The sequence below is a fragment of the Echiichthys vipera genome (genome assembly GCF_963691815.1).
Source record: "Echiichthys vipera genome assembly, chromosome: 6".
NCBI lineage: Eukaryota > Metazoa > Chordata > Actinopteri > Perciformes > Trachinidae > Echiichthys > Echiichthys vipera.
Window position 1 is genome coordinate 3,051,891 of NC_139831.1, and position 12,693 is coordinate 3,064,583.

Genomic DNA, 12,693 nt, shown 5'->3' on the forward strand with positions numbered 1-12,693 from the left:
TCTGAACTAACTGAGCGCTTTAAACAGCTGGTAACCGATCACTATGGCAACCCGCATTCCTTTACATGGGAGTAATCAGAGAGGGATGAGGGGAGGGAGACAGAGAGAGAAGGGGAGATATTTGTCGGAGAAAGGCTCCCATTGCTCTATCAAGCTTTGTTGGAGTCTCATCCACCCCCACTCCTACTCCCCCTCCTCCTCCTCTTCCCTCCTTTCTGTCTCTCTTTCTTTATTTTCACATAGATAAGAGATGAATCCTTGCAAAATGCGTTTGCAAAAACAAACACACAGCGGCAGTTTCTGCAGTTGAACTGAACTCTGAAAGAAAGACTCAGAGACTCAACCCTGGGGATATGACAAAGCTTATGTGTTTTCCCAAAATTACTCAGCATTTAAGTCTGTGTGTGCACCTCCCTCCACCCCTCAAGCCGAAATTTCAACCACAATCTCCCCCCTCCTCCTCCCTCGCCTCCTATTGCCGATGTGGCACACAATCACCTCCACAGAGAATGAAGCCTCATAATCACAGCTTGTTTACCTGCAGGGAGCGATTTGCGTCGCAGCTGTTTTGTCAGTAATGACAGAGGAGATTGTTCACCGAGGTTTGAGGCCACAGTCGCTGCCTGTTGAACCAGATGTCAGCCATTTGAAAGTATGTTTAAATTGTGGAGAAACTGGGTGGAAAATTGAGAAATTACCACTGAAAGCAATGACGGCGGTCGCTGTAGAATCTGCTGCTGCACTAGATTGGGTTTTTGCAGCAGGTCAACTGTGCACGGTGAACTTTGAGGAGAAAATGTGTTGCTGCCTGATTCACTTTGGTGACTTTCAGGAAAAGAAACTGCATATTTTGACCCGATTCATTGCAACTGACAAAGAAATGTGAACTAATTCAAGGGTTTAAAAGTTCAACACCAGCTAACTTCTTCAACTTCAGCTCAACTTTGCAGGATTGGTGGAAAGAGAGAAAAATCAGACTAAAAAAGTGAAATATTAAGTCCTCCACAGAGCAGTCACACATTGCCAAAGTGGCTCCAGACTTTTGTCCCACTACAAATGATAATCGTGAGTGAGGAGATGGCGTGCAGAGTGGAGCGCTCTTACCTTTTAGCTTTGCAGAGCAGGGACAACAGGAGAGAAGTGAGCTGTGTAGGGAGCCAGGGACAATCTGAACGCCTCACCAGTTCACACAGAAGACATTTCCAGTGGGACGTCCCAGTTAGGACACAGACCCCTCTCCCTCCCCTCTCCCTCCGCTCTCTCTCCCTCCTTCTCTCTCTTCCTGCCCTGGTAGGTGGGACTTGATGTTGACTCTCTCCCGAGTCTGAAACCTGCGAAAAAAGAAACTTTTTCAAGAAGTTTCATGACCGACTGTCTGATGTGTAGAGCTGAAGTTGCATAGTGTTGGGTGTTTTAACGATTAGATTAATGACTGAATCATGTTTGTACTTTGAACATTAATATTTATTAGTGTCTTCCTGCTCAAGGACTAAATGAATAATCAACAGCAGACGCTACAGGGCCACATTTATGTTCTAAATACCCGCAGCCTATCAAATTTTCTATGCATTTCTTTATTATACACATTTTTTGACCGTTTTTGCAGCGCCACCCGCCCAGGGAGATTTAAGTTCTACTTTTATCCTGGTTCCAGTGTTTTTAAGTTGCATTATTTATTCTGGTATGAGTAATTTACACATTGACTGTGATTGACAGAGCGACAGGGTGGGTCCTCCATTTGAGAGATCGGCAGTTCGATCACCGGCTCCCCCAGTCCACATGTCGAAGTGTCCTTGGGCAAGACACTGAACCCCAAGTAGCTCCTCGTGCTGTGCATGGGTGTGTAAATGTGGTGTGAATGATTAGATTAGATGGTCTGTAGATGTCCACTGCCATCAGTGTGAACGTCTGTGTGAACGGGTGAATGTGACGCACACTGTGAAAGCGCCTTCAGTAGTCAGAAGACTAGAAAGTACAAGTCCATTTACCATTTTAAATTTGCTGTATTAGGTTCATTGATGACTCTAAATCACCCGTAGGTGTGAATGGTTGTCTGTCTCTGTTTGTCTCTATGTGTCTATCACGACTGGCGTTCTGTCCAGGGTGGACCCCGCCTCACGCCCAATATCAGCTGGGATCGGCTCCAGCCCCCCCCCACGCAACCCCGACAGGGACAAGAGGTTGAAGATGAGTGAAGTGCTCTTTTTACAAACACGGCACTAATAAAACTTTGAACTTTAAAGGAGCTGTACTCATCATTCAGAACATTTTTATAGCAGCAAACAAATATTTTCTATGTGAAGATACAGAGGAGTAATGGCGTCCTGAGCAGAGAGTGAAGTCACATCTGAGTTTCCCTGTTGTTTGTTGTGGTAGACGGTCTGGCTGTGTGCATGTCAGTGCACTTGGCAGTGAAACAGAGCTACTGTATTTGGAGGCAAACCCAGACCACTGCTTCTGCTTGCGTACTCTCTTTCAAACAGCATAGTTGAAGATTATTACACAGATGTGAACACGTAGAAAATAACAAGACTAGTCATGCTAGCAGCTCCGTGAGCCTGCACTCAGAAGAAACACAAAGGAAGGTTTTCATCAACTCTGTTTTCATGTTGCCTTACTAAGCGAAGTTAGTGTGCTGAGATAACTTTTGCTACCGTTTGACATTATAAATAAAATTGAAATTGAAATGCAAACAGTTCAGGGACAAACACAGGGACTTCCTGGTTTATCCAATACTAAACTGCAGTTCTCTGAGTGTCCCCCCTTCCTTTTTTCTTTAATTACTTCATTCATTTTTGCTATTAGCTATAGTTTTTACTCTATTTGGTTTCATTTTACCTGACTTATCTACTTATGTTATACAGTATGTTATTTAATTACTTAGTTGGTTAGTGTGACCATGTCTTACATGGGTTGTTGGGAGGGACAGTGGGATTTATCTCATCTCATCTCACCTTCAACCGCTTATCCGGGGTCGGGTCGCGGGGGCAGCAGCTTTAGCAGGGGACCCCAAACTTCCCATTCCCGGGCCACATTAACCAGCTCTAACTGGGGGATCCTGAGGTGTTCCCAGGCCAGTGTGGAGATCTAATCTCTCCACCTGGTCCTGGGTCTTCCCCGAGGCCTCCTCCCAGCTGGACGTGCCTGGATCACCTCCCTAGGGAGGCGCCCAGGGTTCATCCTTACCAGATGATCCTGAACCACCTCAACTGGCTCCTTTCAACGCAAAGGAGCAGCGGCTCTACTCCGAGTTCCTCACGGATGCTGAACTTCTCCCCCTCTCTCTAAGGGAGACTCCAGCCCCCCTCCTGAGAAAACACATTTCGGCCGCTGTTGGATTTATGTTGAGGTTTTTTTGTTTTTATTTCCGTTTTCACTCTTAAGGCAGACACATCGATACACTGTACCACTGTTACTACTATACTTGCTCTTGTTTGTCTGCAAAATTCAATGCAGTAATTTGGAAAAAAAGACAGTTTTGAAAGACTTACCTACTGGCCCCTGTACCAGCTCCTCTCATAGTAAAGTCCATTCAAGTGGATTACCAAAGTCAATCCCAAAGGAAGGAGCCCATTGGTGCTTTGTGTTGTGTGTAGGGACTCTTCTCATGCTGCTGCAGAGGTTTGCTGTTATTTTCAGCAGGATTAGTGGTTAAAAAAGACCTTTGAATGCCTTCACCGTGCTGCCCTGAGCTAATCGGTGTTAGCCACGTCAGGCTGTTAGCCCCTCAACTGCTTATTTGATTTATGTAAGTGTCAAGAAGATGAAACAAAGAAGACCATGAAACATTTGTGAAGTGTTACACGAGGTCTAGTAGGTTCCCAGTAGGCAGCATTACCAAAGATACAAATATATTAAATACTAAATTAAATAAATCAGTAGGTGTCGTTAGTGAACTTGTGGACCTTCAATGTGTTCCTCAGCAGAAAACACTGACTTCCTACCAGCTGCTGTCCCGTCTCAGCTTGACCTTTGACCCTCTAACTTCAAAGCGTAACAGTGGGTGTGTCTCCGGGGTCAAGAAGGCAAACATTAAAGACAATTTAAGTCTTCTTAAATTAGACCCATGCACTGCTCTCTCCTACACGTGATGTTTGTATTCAGCTAATTTACACATGATTTACGTTCACAGGAAGCTTTTATTTCCAAGTTAGGAAGCTGTGTGACACGGAAATGTGAGGAGCGTGCGGAGGACGAGGGTGTGAATGGCTGTAAAGTGTTTGACTCTAATACTGCTGGCTGTGATCCTGTCCTTAAGTGAGTCCATTTATTCAGTATTTATCCACCACGACCACAATCTTTTCCCAACATTATTCAAATTGTTTGGCCGCCTGAACGCGACCATAAATATCTCAATCATGCTTTAGTTGGCAAAAGGGGATTTTGTTGGAAGTAGTTTATTTAAAATGTTGTGATATGTTTATATCAGTCACGCTGTGGTGTAACTCAGTCACAATCAGCTCTAAACAGCAGGTATACGGTCAACGTAGGACCTGTTTGACACACTGTAACTGTGAACTAGCGACAGTAGCAGCTGCTGTACCGTAGCTGCTACTGTCGCTACTCATCATTGATCATGTTTGTCATAATTATTATTCATTCATTCATCTTCAACCGCTTGTCCCTGTTGGGGTCGTGGGTGGCTGGAGCCGATCTCAGCTGACATCGGGCGTGAGGCGGGGTCCACCCTGGACAGGACGCCAGTCTATAACCTTAGCTGTGCTTGTTTCTACTATTCTTCTGTATTAACTGCCATAACATATCAGTCATATTCACACTACTATCGATATGATTATAGTTACTGTTACGCTGTGGTTGCTTGCATCTCTGTCTTTGTGTCTGTCTTTGTCTCTCTCTGTCCATCTGTCCGTCTTTTCTCTCTCTCTCTCTCCTTCTCTTCCTCTCTCCGGTGCAGACAGATGTCCGTCCTCCACAGAGCTGGGTCTGTCTGACGTTCCTGTCTGTTATAGGGAAGGTTTTCAACGCCACCGTACTCTACGGGGGAATTGTTGACAGCTTTCTCTGTTTGAATGTCAGATTTCAGAGAAGTGCACAGACGTCTGAATGTGAAAACACCTCTCTAGTGTCAGACTTTGATAGATACAAGTCAATATGGTCAGTAAACTATAGTTTTCAAAAGGACAGAAACAGAAGAAACAAGCTTTTTTTAAATACATGTGTATGTCAGGGACTGTGGACAAAACGCGTAAATATCATACATTGCAAAAAGACACATTGTACCAGATGTAGCTTGACATTTTTACGGCATTACTCATGAACATGTTAAAGCTCTGAAGCTTCAGTCTGAGTCCTTGTGAGACTGTAACTCTGTGAAAACACTCAGTCCTCTGGAGAGTTCACAGCAAACGTCGAGCCCGCGGAACGTTTACCTCATCGCAGCCCAGATTCATGAGTCAACACCTGCCGTCCGCTGACAGACAGAAGCAGTCGAGCTCCAAATCCATTCCTCACGCTCTGTCACGTCCAGACACTGTTCTGTTCCTGGCTGGTGGATTGCTCTCGTCTGTTCCCACAGCGGTGATGTGAGGAACAGCTGGATGGGCAGGAGGGAGGAAAAAAAACGCTGTGTTGCAACGTGGCGTTTTCCATTCTGCCTGGAAGCCAAAGTCCAGCCGAGGATGGAGAGATGAGGAGGAGGTGGAGGAGGAGGAGGAGGAGGAGGAGGAGGAGGTCGTTACACCGTGAGACTTTCTTTCCTCCTCCTACATTCATCCTCTCTTTCACCCTTTCTCCCTTTTCTTCTTCAGTTTGTCTACTTTTTCTGTCTCCCTTCTTTTAATCCCCCCTCTCCTCTCACACCCTTTTCTGTCTGTTTCCCTCACCCCTCCTCCCTCCCTCTCTCCCTCTCTCTCTCTCTCTCTCTCTCTCTCTCTCTATCTCTCTGCATACGTGGCAGTTGTCCCTCTGTATTTGAGTTAACATGTCTCACGGAGATGATGAAGTAAAGAGCTGCAGTTATGTTTTCTCTGTAAACGATCCATCTGCAGCTCTGCAGGTAATGACATAATATCATAATGTCATACCAGTCATGTGCTCCCAGACGCTGCAACCCTGAGGAGCAGCGTTATAAAACACATATGAAAGCCACACACTTTTCTGTTTCTGTGTCACATCACACACTCAACGAAGAAGAGAAAGAAAAGTTTTGGGCTCTTCTCAGACGAGCTGAAACAGATACAACTCGTAGTCCTTATTTCAGTCTGCAGGCCTATGAACAGAGCTGATTTTAGGGAACACCAAAAGTCTTTCTTCCAGCTTTTGAGTCCCTTTCCCACTGGACCCCCTCTAACATCTGGCTTTGGTCTTGAGTGGGAAAGGTTAGAATCGGCATTCACAGGGCCCGACTGATAGGGGATGTTTGAGAAATTCAATGATTGGCGGTCCATCCAGTGACTTTTTGGGCTGGAATGAAAATAGACCTTTTCTGTGTGGATTGTGCACCGATATGACTCTGCAAAGGGACTCAGAGAGCTGTTCTTCGCATGTCCACTAGGGGCAGGTTACGTAATAGAGCAGTTTCTCATTGACCCCAATGTTAAAACAGGCCGTTTTCACAGCATCATTTAATCTGTTTAAGGCTGCCGCTAGCCGCTGGCCCTCACTTCACCTCAGAGGTAAACGTCAGCAAGATGGACGTATCTCCCTCCCCCCAACGTCACATACATGCCCTTTTTTGGTAAGAGGAAATGAGGCGGAGTCAAAGTCTGACAAGATGGAGACCCCCGTAAGCGAGGAAGATTGGATCAAGTTGAAAGGATGGACCCCGACTGAGGTCCATTTTTTAAACAGTCTATGGTCCTTCTAGGGTAGGGTAGGGAATGAGTCCTTACCTCAAGTGAAGGAGTTCAAGTACCTCGGGATCTTGTTCACGATTGAGGGGACGATGAAGCGTGAGTTTGGCCGAAGAATCGGAGCAGTGAGGAAAGAGCGCTGAGCTGGAAGGCAAAGCTCTCGATCTACCGGTCAATCTTGGTTCCTACCCTCACCTGTGGTCATTAAAGCTGGGTCAGGACCAAAAGAACAAGGTCGCGGGTACAAGCGGCCGAAATGGGTTTTCTCAGGAGGGGGTCTGGAGTCTCCCTTAGAGAGAGGGGGAGAAGTTCAGCCATCCGTGAGGAACTCGGAGTAGAGCCGCTGCTCCTTTGCGTTGAAAGCAGCCAGTTGAGGTGGTTCAGGATCATCTGGTAAGGATGAACCCTGGGCGCCTCCCTAGGGAGGTGTTCCAGGCACGTCCAGCTGGGAGGAGGCCTCGGGGAAGACCCAGGACCAGGTGGAGAGATTAGATCTCCACACTGGCCTGGGAACGCCTCAGGATCCCCCAGTTAGAGCTGGTTAATGTGGCCCGGGAAAGGGTACTGCCACTTTCTAATGTGCACTAACCCAGTTTCCCAGCATGTTCGTCACTCAGTACCTGTCTGCACACCTGTTCCCTTTTCCCTGGTTTGTGCTTTCCGGCCTTCCTCACATCTGGAGCTTCAAGCTGATTATCTAAAGTATAACTCACCTGCTCTGCCTTTTGTGCTCTGCTTTTTGCCTCTTCACATCTGACACAGTTTTGTGCATCTTACGTTCAAATCTGCATCATCTGCAACACAGAAGTTAACGTTTTAAGGAAATGCACCAACAATAATTTGGAAACCAATAGATGGAATATAGATCAGTGTTGGGGGTAACATAACCATAATCAGTTATTCAGTTACGTTTCCATAGCAGTAATCTGTTACTTTTGTACTAGTATTTCCCTGCAGGAACCACTGACCCGCTGCCACCTGCACTTGCCCTTGGCGACTTCTTATGAGACACAGGACGTCTCAGCATTTCTCTGCTCAGCTCGCTGTCAGATTGTCAGAAGCCAAAATGTGGTCGCCAAAAGCATGTAGATGACGACAGACTAAACTAAGTGTTTCTTATCTCGTTCAGTGGAAAATCATAACTCAACCAAACGTCACAAACAGGCTGAATATTTGGAAAGCTCATTAAAAATTGTATTTTTGTCCCAAAAGTTTCCATGACGTTTTCACTTTTTCACATTTAGCTTTTAAGAGTTTCAGTTTTTTTCTCTCTCCCTGCTCTCCAGGCCTAACCTGTGTGTGTGTTAAAGTGTCTCAGTGTGTGTGTGTGTGTGTGTGTGTTACAGTCTAAATGAGGGAGGTAAAGGTGTGGAGGGGGTGGATGAAGGCAGCAGAGGACTCAGATTATTTTAAACCCATAACAAACATCAAAGCTACTTTTTTTTTAACAGCTATTTCCTCTATAAAGTCACACTGGCTCTTAAAATGATTACTACTGTACACCGAGGGACAGGGAGCCTTTTCACTTTGATGGATGTTTTGCCTTCAGACAAACTGGGCCTCCTCCTCCTCCTCCTCCTCCTCCTCCTGCTGCTGCTGCTTCTGCTGCTGCTCGACCCACAACAGCAGAAGCATTGCAAAAAGAGAAGCAAATGAAATGATGTTATCTTTTTAAGGGGGATTTTTTGCACGTATGAACATATTTCAAGGTGTAAATGACGTTTGTTGTGCAGTCAAATTAGAATTTGCGCCCTCAAGAATGAAACTAAATAAATCCAAATAAAAGTTGTTACCTGCTGCAGGATTTAGTTTCTTTGAAACAGAAGAAAATCGCTGTAAAAATACATTTTTTAAAGTAATACCTGGGGTCTGGAGTGACCGACGTCGAGGGTCAAGTCAAGTCCTCACTGCTTCCAAATCACCTGCACACGTGCAAACACTGCCGCTAACTGTTTGTCGTGCCCCTTTTTCAACCCAAGTTAGCACCTATATGCAGGAATTTTAAACACGCTAAAAATAGGCGAGTATTCATTCTGGGTTTTTTTCCTAGTGTGTCACGTCCGGGGTCACGTACATGCCAGAAAACCCATGGTTGATCAACAGAAAGCAGCATTGAGGCCAGTGAAAAAGTTACAGTTACTTCTTTATATCTCCATCTCTGTTCCAAAGCTGTTTGGTCGAATAGTTGGATCAAGGTTTCCTCCAGCAAGATCAGTTTGGTGATATTCAAGAATAAAAGTCTTTTACTCACCAGTGTGATGCGAAGGGATCGTACCCATGTTTCCCAGGTCCTATGTTTGCATGTGACCGGGAACATCGGACCCTTCTCTTTAAAAATAATCTGATGTTCCCTGCTTTGTATGTTCCCCGCTGGTCACAGAAAGGTTCCTATGTTCCCCGATCTGTTGTTTGTTGCACAATCAGTGCCGAATTCCCCGGCAAATAGGTCTATGTAGACCCTAACACTCCCCCCTGACTCTGACCCTGACCTGCAGGTATTGTTCCCTGACAGTATCCAGGGGTGTGCTGTGGTCTCAGCTACAGAAGCAGATTCAGATCCACATGGTATAATAGCCGTTATGTTGTTAGTGAGGTTAGAATAAAGGACTTTATTCTGAGTCCTTACCCAAAGTGAAGGAGTTCAAGTACCTCAGGATCTTATTCACGAGTGAGGGGATGATGGAGCGTGAGTTTGGCCGGAGAATCTGAGCAGTGGGGGCGGAGCTGCAGTTGCTCTACCGCACCGTTGTGACGAAAGGAGATAAACTGAGATAAAAAAAATTGCGAGTGAGGACTTCACGCCATCAAAACTTAAATGGGTTTGAGCAACAGTAACCATGGGCGTGCATAGTTAGGTCTCACTTACGTACACACACTGTCGTAACTTATTCATTATTAGTCCCTGAACAGCAGCCGCTTGTCCCCTTCTTCTTTTCTCCTCCCTCTCCTGTGTGCCCGCTCCAGCCAGGTGTCTATGGCGTGCATGATGCATCAACTTATTGATTTGTCGATTGCTTGATTCAGTGGTCAAACATTTCAGCAGGGAGCAATTTGCTGGAACCGAGGTCTCATTCATTCATTCATCTTCAACTGCTTGTCCCTGTCGGGGTCGTGGGGGGCTGGAGCCGATCCAAGCTGTCATTGGGCGTGAGGCGGGGTCCACCTTGGACAGGACGCCAGTCTATCACAGGACACATAGAGACGAACAGAGACAGACAACCATTCACACCTACGGGTGATTTAGAGTCATCAATGAACCGAACACCTGCACGTCTTTGGACTGTGGGAGGAAACCGGAGAACCCGGAGGAAACCCACGCAGACACGGGGACAACATGCAAACTCCACACAGAAGGGCCACAGTCGGGGTGCGACCCTGGAACCTTCTCGCTGTGAGGCGACAGTGCTAACCACCACACCACCGTGTCGCCCTGGAATCGAGGTCTGTCCAACAAATGTTTTTCCCAACATAAAGATGTTCTGCAGCAGCGTGCAAGCTTTCATAAGAACCCCAATTTTTCAGACGGAAATCTGTGCTGTGTGTGAAACGGCTTTAAGAAACTACTTTTCACGCGTGTTAAATGTTAAAAACCACTCAAGGTTCGGCTCAGTATACAGTGGTAGTAAAGTACTGAAGCTGTATTGTTTGGTTGTAAAACACTGATCCAAGAATGGTACACTTTGTTCTTCAGTCTGGATATATTGGACAGCTGGAAGCCTAAAACGTGACGGAGCGAACTGTTTGTGGTTTAGTCGCTCCTCAAAAACCGTCTGTCTGAGCTGCCACACAGAGACAAAACCCAAATGAAGGGTTACAGGCCCGTAATTACAACGACACAGAGGACAGCAGACTAACTCACCGCCTGACCGCTGGGACTTCAGTCCAGGTCTGAAGGGATCTGTAAAGGACACGCATCGCCCACAGTAGGTGTCCAAAAATCTGCCACAGTGGGCGAAAGCATGATTATCTAGGCTGGGAAATGACGTGAAGACAGAAAATAGATGTGGTTACACAATATCTGTGCAGGTGGTGACCAAACTTGTTATTGCTGCCTGTGGTTCAGATGAGGGCACATGTGGTTTACTAGATAACAAATGGACTCATGCTCGTCCATTTGTTATCTTCTCACAGGTAACTGGTAAATGGTTTTAGTCCTATACTGTATCAGTCTGTTCATACTGTACATGTAAGTATGGGAAGCAATGTTCTGTAATGTGTGTGTCGTCCACGTATCAATGACTGTAGAAATGATGTCCTCAGCAAAGAAGGAAATCAGGTGACGTAGTATAAGAGCACTAAACTCCGAGTAGTTAGGAGGGTCAGGGTGGCGGTGTCATGAACGGTACAGAGATAACACACAAACACGGGTGGACCCAGTGCAGACACGGACACGGAAGAACACGGAAGAACAAGCAAAACAAACAACGAGACGGTCGAGGGAAAAACAGGAACTAGGAGGTGACGGACGAATCAGGGAGACGGACGAGGAAACAGGAACACGGGAAACTACGGAGAAAAAGAACAAACACGATTAGATAAACTCAGCGACGTGGAGCGTGAAACCACAACGAGAAAGGGAATGCAGGTCCGTGGGGGATAGTTACCAACGAAGGGATACAACGGTCCGGCGCTGCATGTCTGCAGACACAGACACAGAGTAAAAGTACAAACAAACGTTTAATTATAACTAACAACAAAACGCAAACACTACACGGAAGAACAAGCAAAACAAACAACGAGACGGTCGAGGGAGAACAGCATGATAACGTCCAAAGTGTTTCAAGTCTTATCTTCACTTTCATGCAGAATAACTAACTTGGACTCGGCTAACATCATCTTGACTACAGACCTATTGTACTGCAGGTATAATGGACAGTTTGGTTGTTAAACCTCACCTTTATAAAGAAACCAAGACATGACCACTTGATTTTTATGAAAACGTGTTTAAGATGATTCAAAAGAATCTTGGGTTTGTATATTTAATTTGTTGTAAACATTGTATTATATGTATTATAAATAGAATTTCCCCCTTGCGAGACTAATAAAGGAACTCTTCTCCATCTTCTTCTTCTTCTTCTTCTTCTTCTTCTTCTTGTATCGGTTCAATGAAGAAGCTGATAGAAAATACATGTATGTACGATACTGTGAGACAGTGTTGAGGAAGATACGTTTTCCGGAGGATGAAACTGCAGCGAGTCGAAGCCGCAGACTTCTGCAGCTGCACACAGTTTGGTGACGTGTAGACTGCAGCTCGGACACAGTGTACTGACTTCAGACACACATAGTACACGCCACACACACACACACACACACACACACTCACACACTGAGCAGAGCAGAGTCTGGTGCTGCAGGCAGTGGAGTAAAAAGGTAAAGTGCTGTCAGACATAACACATGAAACTTATTTTTACGCTGAGGTGTGGATGGATGGAGGGCAGACCTTTATTCCTGCCTGGTCTCATCACACTGAACACATTCACTTCCTGCAGAACAGAAAGTACTTTTAGAGGAGCTGATGAGTTGGCAGAAGCTCACTTACGCCACAGTTAATAGGAAACACAAGCCCTGGATTTTATATTAAATTACATTAAAACTACTGTGGTAAAGCCCTTAATGCTCTACAGTCTGCAGTCTTAAAGGAAGGATTGAGGGTTTAAGGTAAAGGTAAATAGCATTTATTGCATAATTAAAGGAAAATTGAGAAATTGAACTTGAAGAGAAATAGAGTTTAAATTCAGCAGTGTGTGCAATTTGAGGGAGGATTCAGGTATTTTTAAGCTTTTATAACATTCAGGGTTACCAAATAGTTAATACTTTTTAGTGCTCATTAAAAAACAAAAACACATTTTTGGAGGAATGATAAAATGAGGGACAACTTTGC

At 45.4% G+C, this 12,693-nt stretch overlaps 1 protein-coding gene across 1 annotated transcript in view; it reads right to left on the reverse strand.

Moving 5' to 3' along the window:
• sparc (secreted protein, acidic, cysteine-rich (osteonectin)) overlaps positions 1–1,224 on the reverse strand; it is a 28,110-nt gene extending 26,886 nt beyond the window's left edge. The window contains exon 1 of the mRNA XM_083915561.1: positions 1,105–1,224. The gene's annotated coding sequence lies outside the window, so the exon portion shown is untranslated. The remainder of the gene's footprint in view (positions 1–1,104) is intronic.
• Positions 1,225–12,693: the final 11,469 nt, after the last annotated feature.